We start from the raw sequence: 14417 nt of genomic DNA on the forward strand, positions 1-14417 counted from the left end.
AGGCATTATGAGTATAGAAACATCTGGGAGGAGGGCTTGTCTGAAGGGGATTTATTGACAGGTCGATGAGAACAGAGAAAGATGTGAGGGGGCTGTCTTCTCCGTGGAACAGCAAAAACTTTTTTCAACTAAGCAGAATGAGTAAGGTATCGTGTGTAAGATCTACAAAGTTATGATCAGGACTACGAGATGATGCCATGGTACAAGCAGCGAAGAGCACAAAGTATTTAGTGAAGGGTGCATCCTTGGCTTATGCTGGAGCTCTGTAACCTCCCTGTGTATTACAATCATATGCAACTAATTACAGTTTGTGTTCACTGTCAAAACTTGTTCAGCAGCCCAGTTGCCAGATTAAAGTCTTATTATTTTACACTTCAATAAATAAAAATGTGTTTTCAATGAACGTATCACTCGCCTGAACTTTAAGTCATACTATGATTTTTTTTTTTTTAGCTTTAACAAACTAGTTTGGTGCCTAAAGCCAACCAATGACAGTGTGTGTGGATGAAAAAAAAGAAAAACTTCTCAAGCGTGACTCAAAGTCTTGTGTATGCGAAGGTGAAGATACACATTCCTCCTCCACCAATCAAACCTCCTAAAAAGGACTTTGCTTTTCCAAAATTGTGCAGGCTGTTCAAACATTTGTTGCATGCATGCAAATATGTTATTTTCAGATGAATAAAATGGTAACTTTTTCATATGAAGAAGGCCAGGGTGGATGACTTCTACAGTGGATTCTGTAGAATCCTGTCACATTAAATATGACTTTTATTTCTAGTGCTGTTTGTTTGTGTCTTAGCAGCATTATACAAATTATTGGCTTATTTGCATGAAAATGTGTCCAAGAGGCTGGTCATAGCCCAGCTTAAAAGTGATTAGCTTTTCAAGTTGGATAGATCTAACCTTATTATTGAACTCAGCATGATAGCTATATTTCCCAAACTTTAACAAGGTGCTAAACAAAAAAAAAAGTATTATAAAAACAAATCTATAAACAGAAGAGCTTCCTAAAAGAAGTCCCAGATAGACGTCACGAGTTTTACTTGCACAGCATTGCTGTGGTTGTGTTTTCATTTCATTGAGGGGAACGGCTTTGTGTTCTCGGTTAGGGGTGAGGTTGAGGGTGCACTTGGGGAGGCACAATGTTCCTCCTCATCTTTAGCAAAGCTAAATTTATTGGTTACCATCTGCAGGGTGGAGAAGTTTGGGTTAAGGCCAGGCCAAAGAAAGCCTTCTAATTAAACAGTCATCATTATCAACTTGTGGTCAGTGATCATCGTCCCCAGCACTGGTTCTCCAAGAAGAACGTGGATCGTTGAGGCTTTCCCTGAAGCCTAAGCTGGACCAAATTAGAATAGAAGAAACAGGAGAAAAGTGCTAGAGACCATTTCTCCGTCTCTCTTTACAGAACAGGCAGCATGAGGCCCTGTGCCATAGCCACTCAGGTTTAAACAATTATCCAACATCAGAGAAACCAGCAGAGCCTCAGCACTGGCACAGCCGTCATGCTTTGACTGCTGTACTTCAGCCCGTGGTTTAAAACACAGCCAAGTTGTCACATGTAAGCTGAGCTTTCGATAATTTCAATTAGTTTAAGAGGGTGTGCCTGCAGTATTTGTATCACCGCCGCTGGAGGAGCTGTCCTTTGAGGTTGACAGCCCCTTAATATAGTATTTCATGGTTTGATGTGTGAGTGACACAGAAGCGCTCCAAGAGGATGGCAAAATGGTTTATTAGGACCTAATTAGAGCCCTGTGATTAAAGGGGAAGTAACTGTGATTAGGCGACCTGCAGATGATGTGGAAACACGGATGAATATTCAGAGCAGAAAAACACAGTACGTATTAGCCTTTGTGTGTTTTGAGTACGAGTGTGTTGAGTGTGTGTACATTTTACTGCGTATCTTTGTAAAGTATGCAAGTGGTACAGAGTCCAGGCCCGCTCGGATCAGTCGTGTTATGATATCATCTTTACAACTGATCTCAGCAGTGGAGCTTTACAGCTTAAGATATTAGGCACAAAATGCACAGCTGAACTAGGAACTGTAAACTCACGTCTGATGTTCCTCTGTGAGTACACACGTGCTCGCTACAAATTGTGATGAGCGGCTCTTGCATTTTAAACGCCGTTGGAAAAAAAATAAATGAAAGTGGCCCTTTTTATGGTTCCAGTCCAGCATATAAGAGTGGATTTTCACAGCCAATTTAACCTGAAACCATGAGGAATGTTCTGCAAAGCCTGGTGTACTTTAGGAAGCTTAGAGCACGCGCAAAGAATCCCACATTCTTGTGAACTTCAGAGTATGTGCTGTTTAATCAAAGAGATAAATGGTCTTATTATTATTAAGTCTCCATCAATGGAGAGATTAGCATGGGATTTTCTTTCTTTCTTTGCTTCACAAACCTCTAACTTTTCCAGATCTATGATAGCCACTGCTATTAGAAATCATTTATGGGAGTTTTCTTAGGGCAGGAAATTGTCAGCAGGGCCTTGCGATTTTACAATTTCACAACTGACTTCCTTCTTAAAATGACACTGGCTTACCTGCCTATTACTCCCTTTGATTTCTACAGTACATGCCTCTGCGCTCTGAGAGGTATTCATAATAAGCTTAAACTCGACTGGCTTCATTGCTAAAGGCTGCTTATCTCTCTACTATTCAAGAGAAAGAAGGGTAATTTTTTTTCCAATTTCAGCATTTTACTGTAGGGTCACACTGACCAAAACCACATATGGGGGGCTGTTGTGGAGCGCAAGCAGGGACACACAGTGACATGCATGCACACATTATACACGACACAACCACATCTCCACTTCAAACATCATGCAATCTTTTTATGGCTGTTCTTTGGATTTTTTTTTCTTTTTGGCAATTTCATCAATGATATTGTACGACTGGTTTATTGTGTTTTTGTTTTGTTTTTTTTGGTACCAGGTGGAAGTCACATATTTCTGCAGATGTATTTATGTTACTATGTTTTATTGATTAAATACATTAACAAACATTTCTGAAGAATTTGGGAAGTACTAATTGGTCCGTTCAATGTAACTGCCAGGCAAGGCAAGGCAAGGCAAGGCAAGGCAAGGCAAGGCAAGGCAAGGCAAGGCAAGGCAAGGCAAGGCAAAGCAAGGCAAGGCAAGGCAAGGCAAGGCAAGGCAGGCAAGTCAAGGCAAGGCAAGCTTATTTGTATAGCACATTTCAGGAAGAAGGCGATTCGAGGTGCTTTACATACAAAAAAAAGCTTACGTTGTGAAGAAAAAGGAGAACTGATATCATACTCACCTTGCTACACTTACTTCATAACTCTAAATGGGATTTTAACTCTGAGCATTTTAATTCCTCCCCATACATTCGGCGTACCTCAACATGTATTGTTCACTCATATGTAATGTATACTAGAAAACTACTTTGTGGTGAGCAGTAGCAGCACTTTTGCTTGGAGCATTTTTCATTTTTTTTTGTACAAAATAATGAGAAACATGTGCTCGCAAGTGAAAAGAAAACATATTTCATTTGATCCACCTGTTGTGCTGTTAACACAATATTGAAGTTTGTATCATGTCATTGATACCCCTCCCTCTCACTATTCTTTAGTGAGGAGCTCAGCAGACACCTGGAGGTTTCCTGTCTCGACGTTAAAGATGAGACATAGCTAGACATAACTACTTGGGCAGAAAAACGAGATCTTAATGACAACCAGAATTTAAACACGTAATGTGTTGGTGCAAATTGTTAGTTTTGAACTACATCTTTCACCAGCCTTTAACAGTGTGTAGTCGCATTTTACTGCAAGCTTAAGTGCTTCTCGGTCCTGTGCTTGCAGCCTCAGCTTGCTGAGTTTCTCAGTTTTACCGTTGCTTGTGCCATGCTGTAATGGGCTCCCAGGACATGATGGGAATATAATAACTGCTTGACAATGTTTTTCTTACCCCCCTACCCCTCCGTCTCCGCTAAATGTGAAATGTGTCCAGAAACGTGGAATATATGGTACTGTTTGTGACGTCAGTTGTTATTGCTGGATATGCAAACCAGTAAATTTTGAAGTATTTTCCACAATCTACCGTACGGAGTGCATTATGTCACAAAGGGCACATTGTAGCTTTCTGGGTGTAGAGCACTCCCTCATTCTCTTGTTCTGTGCCTTGCCTGGCCACCTTCTGTGCTTCCAGACCAGACTGCAGCCATACTTTATGCCCATTTCCTTTTATTGTGGCCCAGTCAATAAACAATAGACCTATAGGGTATCTTACATAATGGGAAAATCATGCACATAAAGTGCAAAAACTAACACTCCAGAACGATGACCATGTAGAGTTTTTCCCTGGTGTTTGGTTATGTGCATAAGTTGAGTGGACATTTAAAAAAACAATATTAATGAAGAATCCATTGAATTATGCACAAATGGAATAAGTTGATGCCTACTCTGAAAGAGTAATTGATAAATTATAGTTTAGGTTTTTTTCATCTTTTTGCTGCACAACCAGGACACCCAATGCATTGTTTTCCCAATACAGTATAGAATGGAAGTGCTTCCTGTTTTTTTCCATTAATGAAATTTGCCACTAACATATGCTGGCAAGAAGCTCTTACCTTGTTTGACTTATTTATTGCCTGACTGTAGAGGTAATTTGACCTTTCATTTCAAAGGCCCTTTTTAATCCAGAAAAGGAGTGTTAAACTCAATTAGAGCAGTGATCAGTGGCTCAAACACAACATCTATTTCCTTCAGAGGGACAAGCAAAGTAGAGCTGTGCCCTCAGCTCCTTGTCCCTGACTCCTGGCCCCTCCATCCCTACAGGACAACCAGGGGGGAGAGGTAAATTAAGAGGAAAAGAATAGGGGAACCAGAGAGAGACATGAATGAGAGGAGGAAGGGAGAATGGACAACGAGGGCGAGAGGAAAGGGCTTTACAGTTTCTGCGATGTCACTGGAGATTTGTGCCCTCCTTTTAAATCATTTCCCACTTTAGAAGATTAGGAAAGCAGAAATAGTCTCAAACTGATCATTTCCCCTCCTCCTAAATGGACTCATTTAAATTTGAAAATGTTAGTATTAACTTTGGCTTAAAAAAAAAGAAAAGAAAAAAAAAGACAAATGACCTCTGTAAATTAAAGAAGAAAAAGAAAAAAAAGGTTATAATGTTAATTGTTGAAATGGCTGTACTGGGGCAATGGAGCCAGAGCGAAGCATATGTCCCCATCACAGATTTACACCATGGCCACATGCACTTACAGGCTTTGTTTGTTATTTACACAACTCTTAAATCTTACTCAAGTTTTCAGTAATTTTTTTCCTTCTCTCGTAAATGAAGTTTAATCCATTTTATGGCAGGAGTTCATTCAGTTTAGTAATCCATTGAATGGGAACGCCTAAAAGCTGAATTGCTTTTTACGGTTTATTTGTAACAGTACACAATCAAGTACAGTGAAGAGTGCTGTCACACCGCACTGAACAAAACTGAATAGTGACTTTTCTAACTTGGATGATGGTCTCCCTTTAACTTAACATTGCAGTCCATTATAGACTTAGCCAAGATTTTCCACATGTCAATACTAAGACTTGTCTGCCTGTGCTGTTATTGAACTACCGTCTACACTGGAAAAAAACCCAACTATCAAACCAGTTCATCACTGCTTTCCCTCAAAACGAGGAAAATGCTGAATAATTTGTGGACTCCAATGCCTTGCTGTAACCTCCTCATTTATGGATCAGTTGTTTCCTTTCTGGTTTAATTCACCATGTGATTGATTTTCGGTGCGGTACCGTTGGAAAATATCCACGCTAAACCGTGCCTGAAATAGCGAATCATTTGAATACAGATGCTTGCGGCTTAGGCCTTGTCACTGGAAACCACTCGGAGCCAGGAGACAATTGCAGGTTGATTATGTTGCCTCTGACAGAAGTTGCAAGTCCTTTGTACAAGGCAGACATATTTGCATCTAAATGCTTATTGTAGAGATCTAAACAGCATAAAGACTGATTGTAAATGCCAGCTGTTGCTGTATTCTTGGGATGAAAAAAAAAAGTATTTCAATAAGGAAAATTGGAATGAAAATGAGGAAATTATTTTTCAAACAGTGGAGCTGAAATCAATAAGAAGGAAATGGTGCTGTGCTGGTTGGATATTTCTATTGAATGCGTGGTGCAGTCACGTATGAGCCCATCTACAGTATGTTGATTTGAACTCCTGGAAGAACTGTTTGTATGAATGTCTTCTTATTACTTACTGCCTGAATTTTCACCTGTAAAAATGTTGGAATGCATATGCGAATAGAAGTTCTAGTTGGGTTATTTATCATATTTCAAATATAATAAAACTGTTATGATATACTGTATTTGACACGGCTGTTTTTTTTGACCGTGTTTACAACCAGTTAGAAACACATCAGTGCATCCTTTGTCGAGGCTGTTGGTGTGTACGTGTGCTGTGCACTGTATGTAAGTGCATATATACGTGGGTATGAGTATATATGTGTGTACGTGCGTGTGCGTGTGCGGTGCCCAAAGCGGAGTGATGCCCCTGCTGATTCTGCTCCTCCAGCTCTTTGTCCTGCAGCACTCAGTGTGTCTGCCTCCTCAGGAGACTGGCAGGCTTCTCTAGTGTGGCTCCACAAAGGCCCAGCCTCCTTTGAGGTGTTAAAAACTTCCATTTATGCATCTCCCTGGACAAAAAAGCCCCAAGTCCATTTGAGTCCAGTAGCAACACAGGCAGACATTGTGGCCACGCTTCTCGAGCACTCATTTCACAGATTCTAAAACCAGTATGTGGTGAACAGGATTTGAGGGGCTAAAGTGCCCCACGAGGGCCAGGCGATAAGAGGGGAGAAACGCCACCACGCAGTAAAATAGAAGATGGGTCCAGGAAAATAAACACATTACCTGGGAGAGCGGGAGAGACGTGTTTTTTATACCCCTGCCCCCAACACACACACAAACACAAAGCCCCACACCAAATGAGAAAGAGACGGGAGGAGAAAGGAAAAAGGAAAAGAAGATACGTGCATATATCTTGGAAGTTAAGAAAAGAGGCATCCTTAGGTTGCAAAGACAAATTTTCTGTTGTCACAGTCTTTGGAGTAAAGAATATGCAAGAGGAAATATAAGAGAGATGATAGGTTGTAGGACTGCCTGCTTGGAGCACTGGGGGGACTGAAAGTCGGCCACCGTGGAGGAAAGCATTCTGTTGGTGGTCGTTTCTGTCCCTTCGCCCTGCCTCAAACCAGTTGTTCAGTAAATAGACTTTTATTCCTGCTATATGACGCAGAGGAAATGACAGATAATGTATTTGCCAAGCAGCACATAAAAGCCTCGTTCAGCCGGAGCACTGTATCTGTATCAGGCCAGCAACAAACTCTCAGTAGAATAGCTGCTTCTTAAGAGCTACTCTTTTTTCCCGGCTGTATCTGACATAATCGCACTCTAGCTTTGCCAAAATACCAGTCACTGTTTCACTCTCAACAAAGATATTGTGACTGGAGTGACACTCCTAAAGCCATTCTTGACACACCACAGTGAGACATTTTGTGAGTGTCTGGTCTGATGTATTTCGGTGTCAGGGGCAGGATCAGCCAGAGACAGAAAAAAAAGGCAGTCTGGGAAAAGATAAAACGAGGAGAAGAGAAAGATTTGTAAGGTTGTGACAGGGAACAGTGCTCTGGAGCATGAAACAGCTGTTTGCATGTGACTGACCACATTTCCAACAGCAAGTAACTCAATGATACGGTGGATCTCTTATTGAAATACAGCTTGTCTTGCTAACAGCGCGCCGCTGGACGTCCTACCTGTCCATAGCTCTGCCTATCAAACCAGCAGGGAATGAACACATTTTGTTTTCCACAGTTTACACAAATTCAGGCTGCTTCCTGATGAGTAATGTCCTCTCGCTCCTGGCTGTGGTCGTTACTCACTGCATGGACGCTGTCGTTTCATATTTTACAGATGATGCAACTTTAGAAAGAACTGACTTTGTGGAAGTAGATATTTAACAGACAATCTCACATGTTCAGTTAGAAAATAAGACGTCTGTGCCAGAATGTTCTGCACTTCATCCTCTTACCCTCTACACGCCTCTCCCTCCCCCTCACTCCAAAACCCTTTCCTCCGATTTCCCTATTTCCCATTAGACCACTGTTGTGACTCCACCTCGTTGCGCCCCAAACTCCCCCATGCAGAGTCCAGCCTGACTGACTGTACGGCTGCTGCTTCTGCAGAGATAACCACACTGCATCCAGGTACGGAGCAGCCTGCTGATGGCATAGATTAGCTCTATTGTCCAAATAACTAACTCTGCAAAATTCCTACTTCAGTGTGTTTTGACTCTGAGGGGAATTAGAATTTGGAAAGCAGGATTGGGGGAGATATTTATTTATTTTTCTAACGTGCTGCAGATCTGGATAAATTCCAAACAGGAGTTGAAGTATAAGTTTTGGCCTGATGGTGTATTTGCATACACACTTCAACACACATGCGTCGAATGCAGCTGAGCCAGCACATCAACATACAGATCCCTACTTCCCATACAGCAAATGTAAGGCAGAATGTAGGCATCTGAGGGTACAACTTAAAAGCACAACTAGCTGAAACAATGTGAAACCTGAATTTATTGAGAACAGGCGGTGATCTGTCCTGCATGTAGTGATGGTAATGGTTTCTATTGATGCTGATGCCGTTGTCATATGATGGCTGAAAAACACAGCTCTCTTTTATGGAAGGGGAAATTAAATCAAGTAACCACACCGTACATAAACTGATTTTTTGGGGGAATTTTGAAGGTTCAACTTATGCGGAAGGGAATCTTTCACTGAGCTGCGGTAATGAAAGCGCTTTCCTTCATGTCCTGTACAGGAGGCTTGAGCTTGATTTCCAGGAAGTATGTCTGACACGTAAACTAGAGATGCAAGATTGGTAAACTGTGCAATCGCAATCTAGTGTTGTATCTAGAGTAAAAACATTTGTATCAAATATATCAAATGTTTTCTAACCACAAATTTTAGTTCAGTAAAAATTGTCAGGACTTCCTCAGGCAAAAGTTTTCATTTCACTTTGAACATGGTTGCATTTTTTTTATTTTTAAATTTTTTGCATTTAAAAATATTATTTTGGGTGTAGGCTATTTGTATTTGTATGAGCAATTGTGGAATTGATGCAGCCAAAGAAGAGAGAAAAGGCCACTCTTTGACAGAAATGCCACAGGTGGCTGTGAGTTCTCTGTTTCTGCCCCTTTGATGTCAATTACATCAGTCTCTTTGGATTTTAGTACCTAAGAGCTAAACCTCCAGTATTTTCAGTGTCGTGAGATTATTTCAACAGAAAAATAGTCTTTGTACTTCACCCATGCCTGTTTGCTCCTGGCCAAAGGGAGCAATGACTTAACATCTCTCTCAGTCTCTCCCCTTAGCAATAACAACTTAAAACTGGTCCTGAGTCCCGTAATTTGTTGATTTTGGGTAATAATTAATTCATTGGGAATGGATGGTGCCTGTCTGATGTTGCCTGCCGTTAGATGTGATTCACGAGAGGGGCAGTGCTCCTATGTGTTGTTACAGTAGGCCAGTTAACAGAGACTCTTATTACACCACAGGGACTCCTCTGTTTGCTTCTTTCTAATGTCATTTGGCTTTGCTCATTATTTGCAATTATAAATTCTTTTGTTATTTTACCCCACTCACACAAATAATTAACTTAAATAAGCAGGGAATAAAGAATACATCTCCCCACGCTTTATTTACCTCATTGTTCATAATTAACATCAAATTATGGATTCAAAGCTATGTTAATGATAACACTCTGCAGTGAAAGGAGCTCTCATTTATTTCGGCACGTGGTTTATTGAATTATCATCCATGTTATACTGTATGTGGTTTAACCAGCGGGCAGGCCCCGATGATGGAGACTGAATAGCTACTAATATAAGTTAATCATGTGTAAGTGTGAATACAGGAGTGGCTGTTTGCAACTGGAGCACATTTCAGAACAGTGAGATCGTGTTGTGAACCAGGAGGACTGTATACATTGAACTACTCATGTAAATAATGTAATGCTGATCCTTTTTTAAATGCTTTCCAATTGTGGCTAAATAAATAAGAAATCCTGTAATCACCGGCTAGATTTTTTTTTTCTGTTACAAGAAACTTCATATAATGAGCTATAAAATTATAATGTGGAAAATATCTTGCTTCAGTCTGTAAAGGCTGATTCTTGGAGGAAAATTTCCTTTTTGTGGTGGAAGCAATACACTGCCGTGCGGAGCAGCTTTCTATTCAGCAGGGGTCACCTGGGTCTGCCGTCTCTGATTGTCACATCCAGCCTCAAGGCTGCCACATTCAGACCCATCTCAGTCTGTTAGCCCTCCAGCCTCCCACGTAGCACACTGTGCTGTGCTGTGCCAACAATGCAGTGGTAGTCTGTATATTTATTGAGTCTTGTTGTTGGTGGCTTATTGGCCCCGGCGATAGAAAACCGGGGTGTCATAGTGCAAATTAGTGACAGATCAGTTAAGCATGACCTTAAAAAACCCTTGGCCTTGTTTAATTGGCAGTGTTGAGGCAGACTAATTGTATAAATCAGCTGTTAATGAGATCTTGGCTTATTGTGAAAAACAAGATAATGGTAGAAAATGAGCATGAACAAGCTTGGAGCTTTTCACCTCCGATACAATATGGTCTTATAAGTGTATTTGTTTCACTCGATTGTCATTATTTCTGAGTTAGGGAACATGTACGATTGATATATATACAGTGGGGCAAAAAAGTATTTAGTCAGCCATCAATTGTGAAAGTTCTCCCACTTAAAAAGATGAGAGAGGCCTGTAATTGTCATCATAGGTTCACTTCAACTATGAGAGACAGAATGGGGGGAAAGAATCCAGGAACACAACTCGTGATTCTGGTGTCTGACTAAATACTTTTTTGCCCCACTGTATTTACATGTACTGTATATATGTGTGAAATTCCATTTAACATTTGAATACTTATGTAAAAAATAAGGGAAAAGGGACAGTATCATACAGCCTCCAAAACACTCATCAAATATTCATCTCACGTCACTAATATAAGGCATCAAACAGAATCAATCAACAAAAAAAACAAAACGCTATAGTCAGATGGGGCTGCTTCCAGCTAATCTAATTTAGTAAAATTCAAGTTAACACTGTTTCTCCCAATTTAATACGTTTTTAGAAAGAGACAGTCTCCAATCATCTACTTTTTTTAAGGATGTACGTCAGGTATCTTCAGATTCATTCTGCAGGTGAACACTTCAGACAATCGGGCCCCAATATACAATAATTTGTTAAACACTCCAGTGCTTCATGGCTGACTGGGTCCAAGTGATGTGATCATATAGAGGATGAATACACATATATGAAACTGACATCATCCTGCAAGGCTCAAAAACATTCCCTTTGACCTTGAAGAATAATGAATTGATTCTACAATGTAATCAAATATAAATTATTTTTTTCACCAGTTCCTGGATTTGATACATAAACATAAAGATTTAAGTTTGTACTCATGTTTTGACAGAGCCGGAAAAGTGGCAATGGATCAGATTATGCAAATATATTTATTTTTGTTCTGCCCTGAAACTGTCTCAGAAAAATTCATAAAGCTTTTTGTGGAAGACCCCTAAGCCACAGCACTTCAATAGACAAGCTAAAACAAACAGAGCATGGTCTCTAAATAAATAATTAGCAAGCATTGCTTAATGATAGACAGCAAAAAATAAATGAAACAACTGGATTATATGAAAGCTGTTTATTTGTGAGATGTGCAGAAAGGAAAGCCGATTAATGAAGTAGCAGGGAAGTAAATTTTAAACATTGTGTTGAGCAAATTTCCGTTGGTGACAGCTGTAAGGACTGGACGTCAGACACAAACAAAGCTGTTTTAGCTCAGCTGTGGAGACTCTGACCCTCAGCCAACAGTCAATACGATCCCAATTCTTTCGGCTCTTCCTTTTCTCTGCTCTGATGTATGCAAACAGACTTACATAAGACCCTTGCAGATTTTACTGTTCATATTCACTGCTACTCTTGGTCGAATGAAACTCATTTAAACTCATTATTAATACCACATACATGCTGTATTTTTGTGGGAAATGTAATCTATTGATGTTGGTTACAAGAACACATGTGAAAATCCTCTTTGTCTTATTTGTGCTTGCATTCCAGGTTATTTACATGAATTCAAAATCAACCGACCAGTGATCGCTGGAAACTGGGGATTGAGTCTTTCAGTTTTTGTAAGTATCAGTTTGCCTCTTCAACTGTCTCTGTCTTGCCACGTGTCTCATGCACCCTGCTGTCATTCACCCACACTGAACACCTGCATTAAATGAGGTGGACAATTGGGTAGGCACACAATGTATGCACACTTACACAATTACAGACGCAAAGTTACTGACAGACCTTCTGAATGTCAGACTCTTGGTTTTTTTGCATTTAATTTTCTATGATAGTGGGATAGTGTGTGGGATTAAGTTCCTTTTTCATGTTACCACTGACACTACATTCATGGCATTTTTAGTTTTTTCTGTGTATATATGTGTGCGTGTGCTTGTCTGTGTGTTTGAATCAGAGTTGCTTTCAGGTCAAATCAGGGTTTACTGCATTCAGGAAATTTATTTTTATGACTAAAGGACCATCTGAAGCCTTTGATTGTTGACATTAAAACTTTAAAAACATGTGAAATAAGTCAATATGTGAAATAAGTTGAATAACCACATACATTTTTAAAGCTCTGCATCTTCTGCATATTTTTCACTATCCAGCTCTCATTTGAGTCTAAGCAGCAGCTCCTACAGTTATACATCACATTTATTTGAATTTTCACACAACTGCTGTTTCACATCGCTGCAACACAAGATATATACCAGCTTATGATGGAAATATACTTGCTTTAAAACAGCGTTGAGAACACTAAAATCCTCTGCATGAATATTACTTTAGCAATCTTTACACAACCTCAGGCCATTCCAGATTTCTAATAAAAAAAAACTTGGATATTGAACAAACAAAGATGAAAACCTTATTTGATATTATTCTCTTCTTCCAAATGTCATTGGATACACCATGGAGTCATATCAATGTGACTGGGAAGCTCTTCAATAATAGCTATGAAATGTCTCTCTGATTTCAAAGTTCATGGCCATTTACCTTTGTTTGATCATGCCATTTCACACCACACGATGTCTTCTGCTCAGATGAACATGCACCTGACTACCGGTGACCTAAGTCTGCAGCTGCCTGTTGGTGGTGCTGAGTGGAGATGCATAGTAATCAGTCAGATGAGACTCTATAAGCATAATTATGACAAATAATTCATCAAACAAAGTAGACTAAAGTGTGGCAGTAAAAGACATCAAGTCATGATTTATTAAATCAAAATAGAGGCAACATAAAATACCCCTTATCAAAAGTATGTGAAAGATATACAAAACTGAGAATATTTTTTTTAATGATAAAAGATTATTAAAAAAGAGATCACATTTAAATTCTGAGCAGAAGTTATTTTATTATTCTATAAGCTTACAGAGTTGGGTTTATGTAAAATGAAGCAATTTCTGTTTAAAAAAATCAGTTCTCTCATAAAACTCATGAGAGTTTACTCAAAATAATAGAGAAATTGCCTGTAGTTTTCAGTTTTTAAGCACTGGCTACGTCTATTCAGTTGTCAAATCTTGTTAACTGCAAATGACAAACCAAATAGACCCGAGATATAATCTTGTTTGAAAATGCTAAACAAAACTGCAAAGACTTGCAAAGACAGAATATGAATGGTCTTCTTGTGCTTGTTGCCATCGGTGCCAAATGCTCGCTGCTGGTGCAGGAAAAAAGGCTCCTATTCATGTACGGTAGTTAATAAACTGACTCCTTAAGTTTGGATGATAAAGACTCAAGACTAAAGTGTTATTAGTCACCTGTCAGTTTTTGTTACAGAGGAAGGATCCACATGAAGTCGTTGTGGGCTGACTTTATTTGCATCCTACTCAAATTTAGTTGGATCCTTATACAATCAAGAATGTGCATCCTTTGGTCTGCAGGTTTAATTAATCTCAAAATGCGACAGGAAGTAATTGAATTTGTGTTGCTTATACAACATGCTTAATTAGACTCATGCAATCTCATTTGGAAACACCTGAGAGTATGTTGGACCTTCTTAACGGATACACTCTTTGTTAATGTGCCATTTATCTAATAAGCCACAGGCACAGTCTCACAGCTTTTCAGGCCAGTATTGATGGTTCCACCGAAGGGATACTGGGAGTCATTTTGTCAGAAATTGAATAAACAGCTCTTCACTTCATAAAATGGAAATGAACAACCTTTGAATGGTTATTCTGCATCTATTATTTATCAAATTAACCTCTTCAGTCCACTGACCCTCTGATGATTGTGGTCGATATGCTGAACAGAGA

General features: G+C 39.6%; 1 protein-coding gene across 6 annotated transcripts in view; it reads left to right on the top strand.

Annotated features, from left to right (window-relative positions):
- sox6 (SRY-box transcription factor 6) overlaps nt 1–14417 on the top strand; it is a 131954-nt gene that overhangs the window by 8319 nt on the left and 109218 nt on the right. For 5 of the 6 annotated variants that reach the window (XM_061742788.1, XM_061742786.1, XM_061742789.1 and 2 more), the window contains one exon: nt 12172–12242. The gene's annotated coding sequence lies outside the window, so the exon portion shown is untranslated. Of the gene's footprint in view, nt 1–8125; nt 8234–12171; nt 12243–14417 lie in introns of all 6 variants that reach the window. The other variant, XM_061742784.1, reaches the window with a different exon arrangement.

Source organism: Cololabis saira, chromosome 2 (genome assembly GCF_033807715.1).
Source record: "Cololabis saira isolate AMF1-May2022 chromosome 2, fColSai1.1, whole genome shotgun sequence".
NCBI classification, from domain to species: Eukaryota; Metazoa; Chordata; class Actinopteri; order Beloniformes; family Belonidae; genus Cololabis; species Cololabis saira.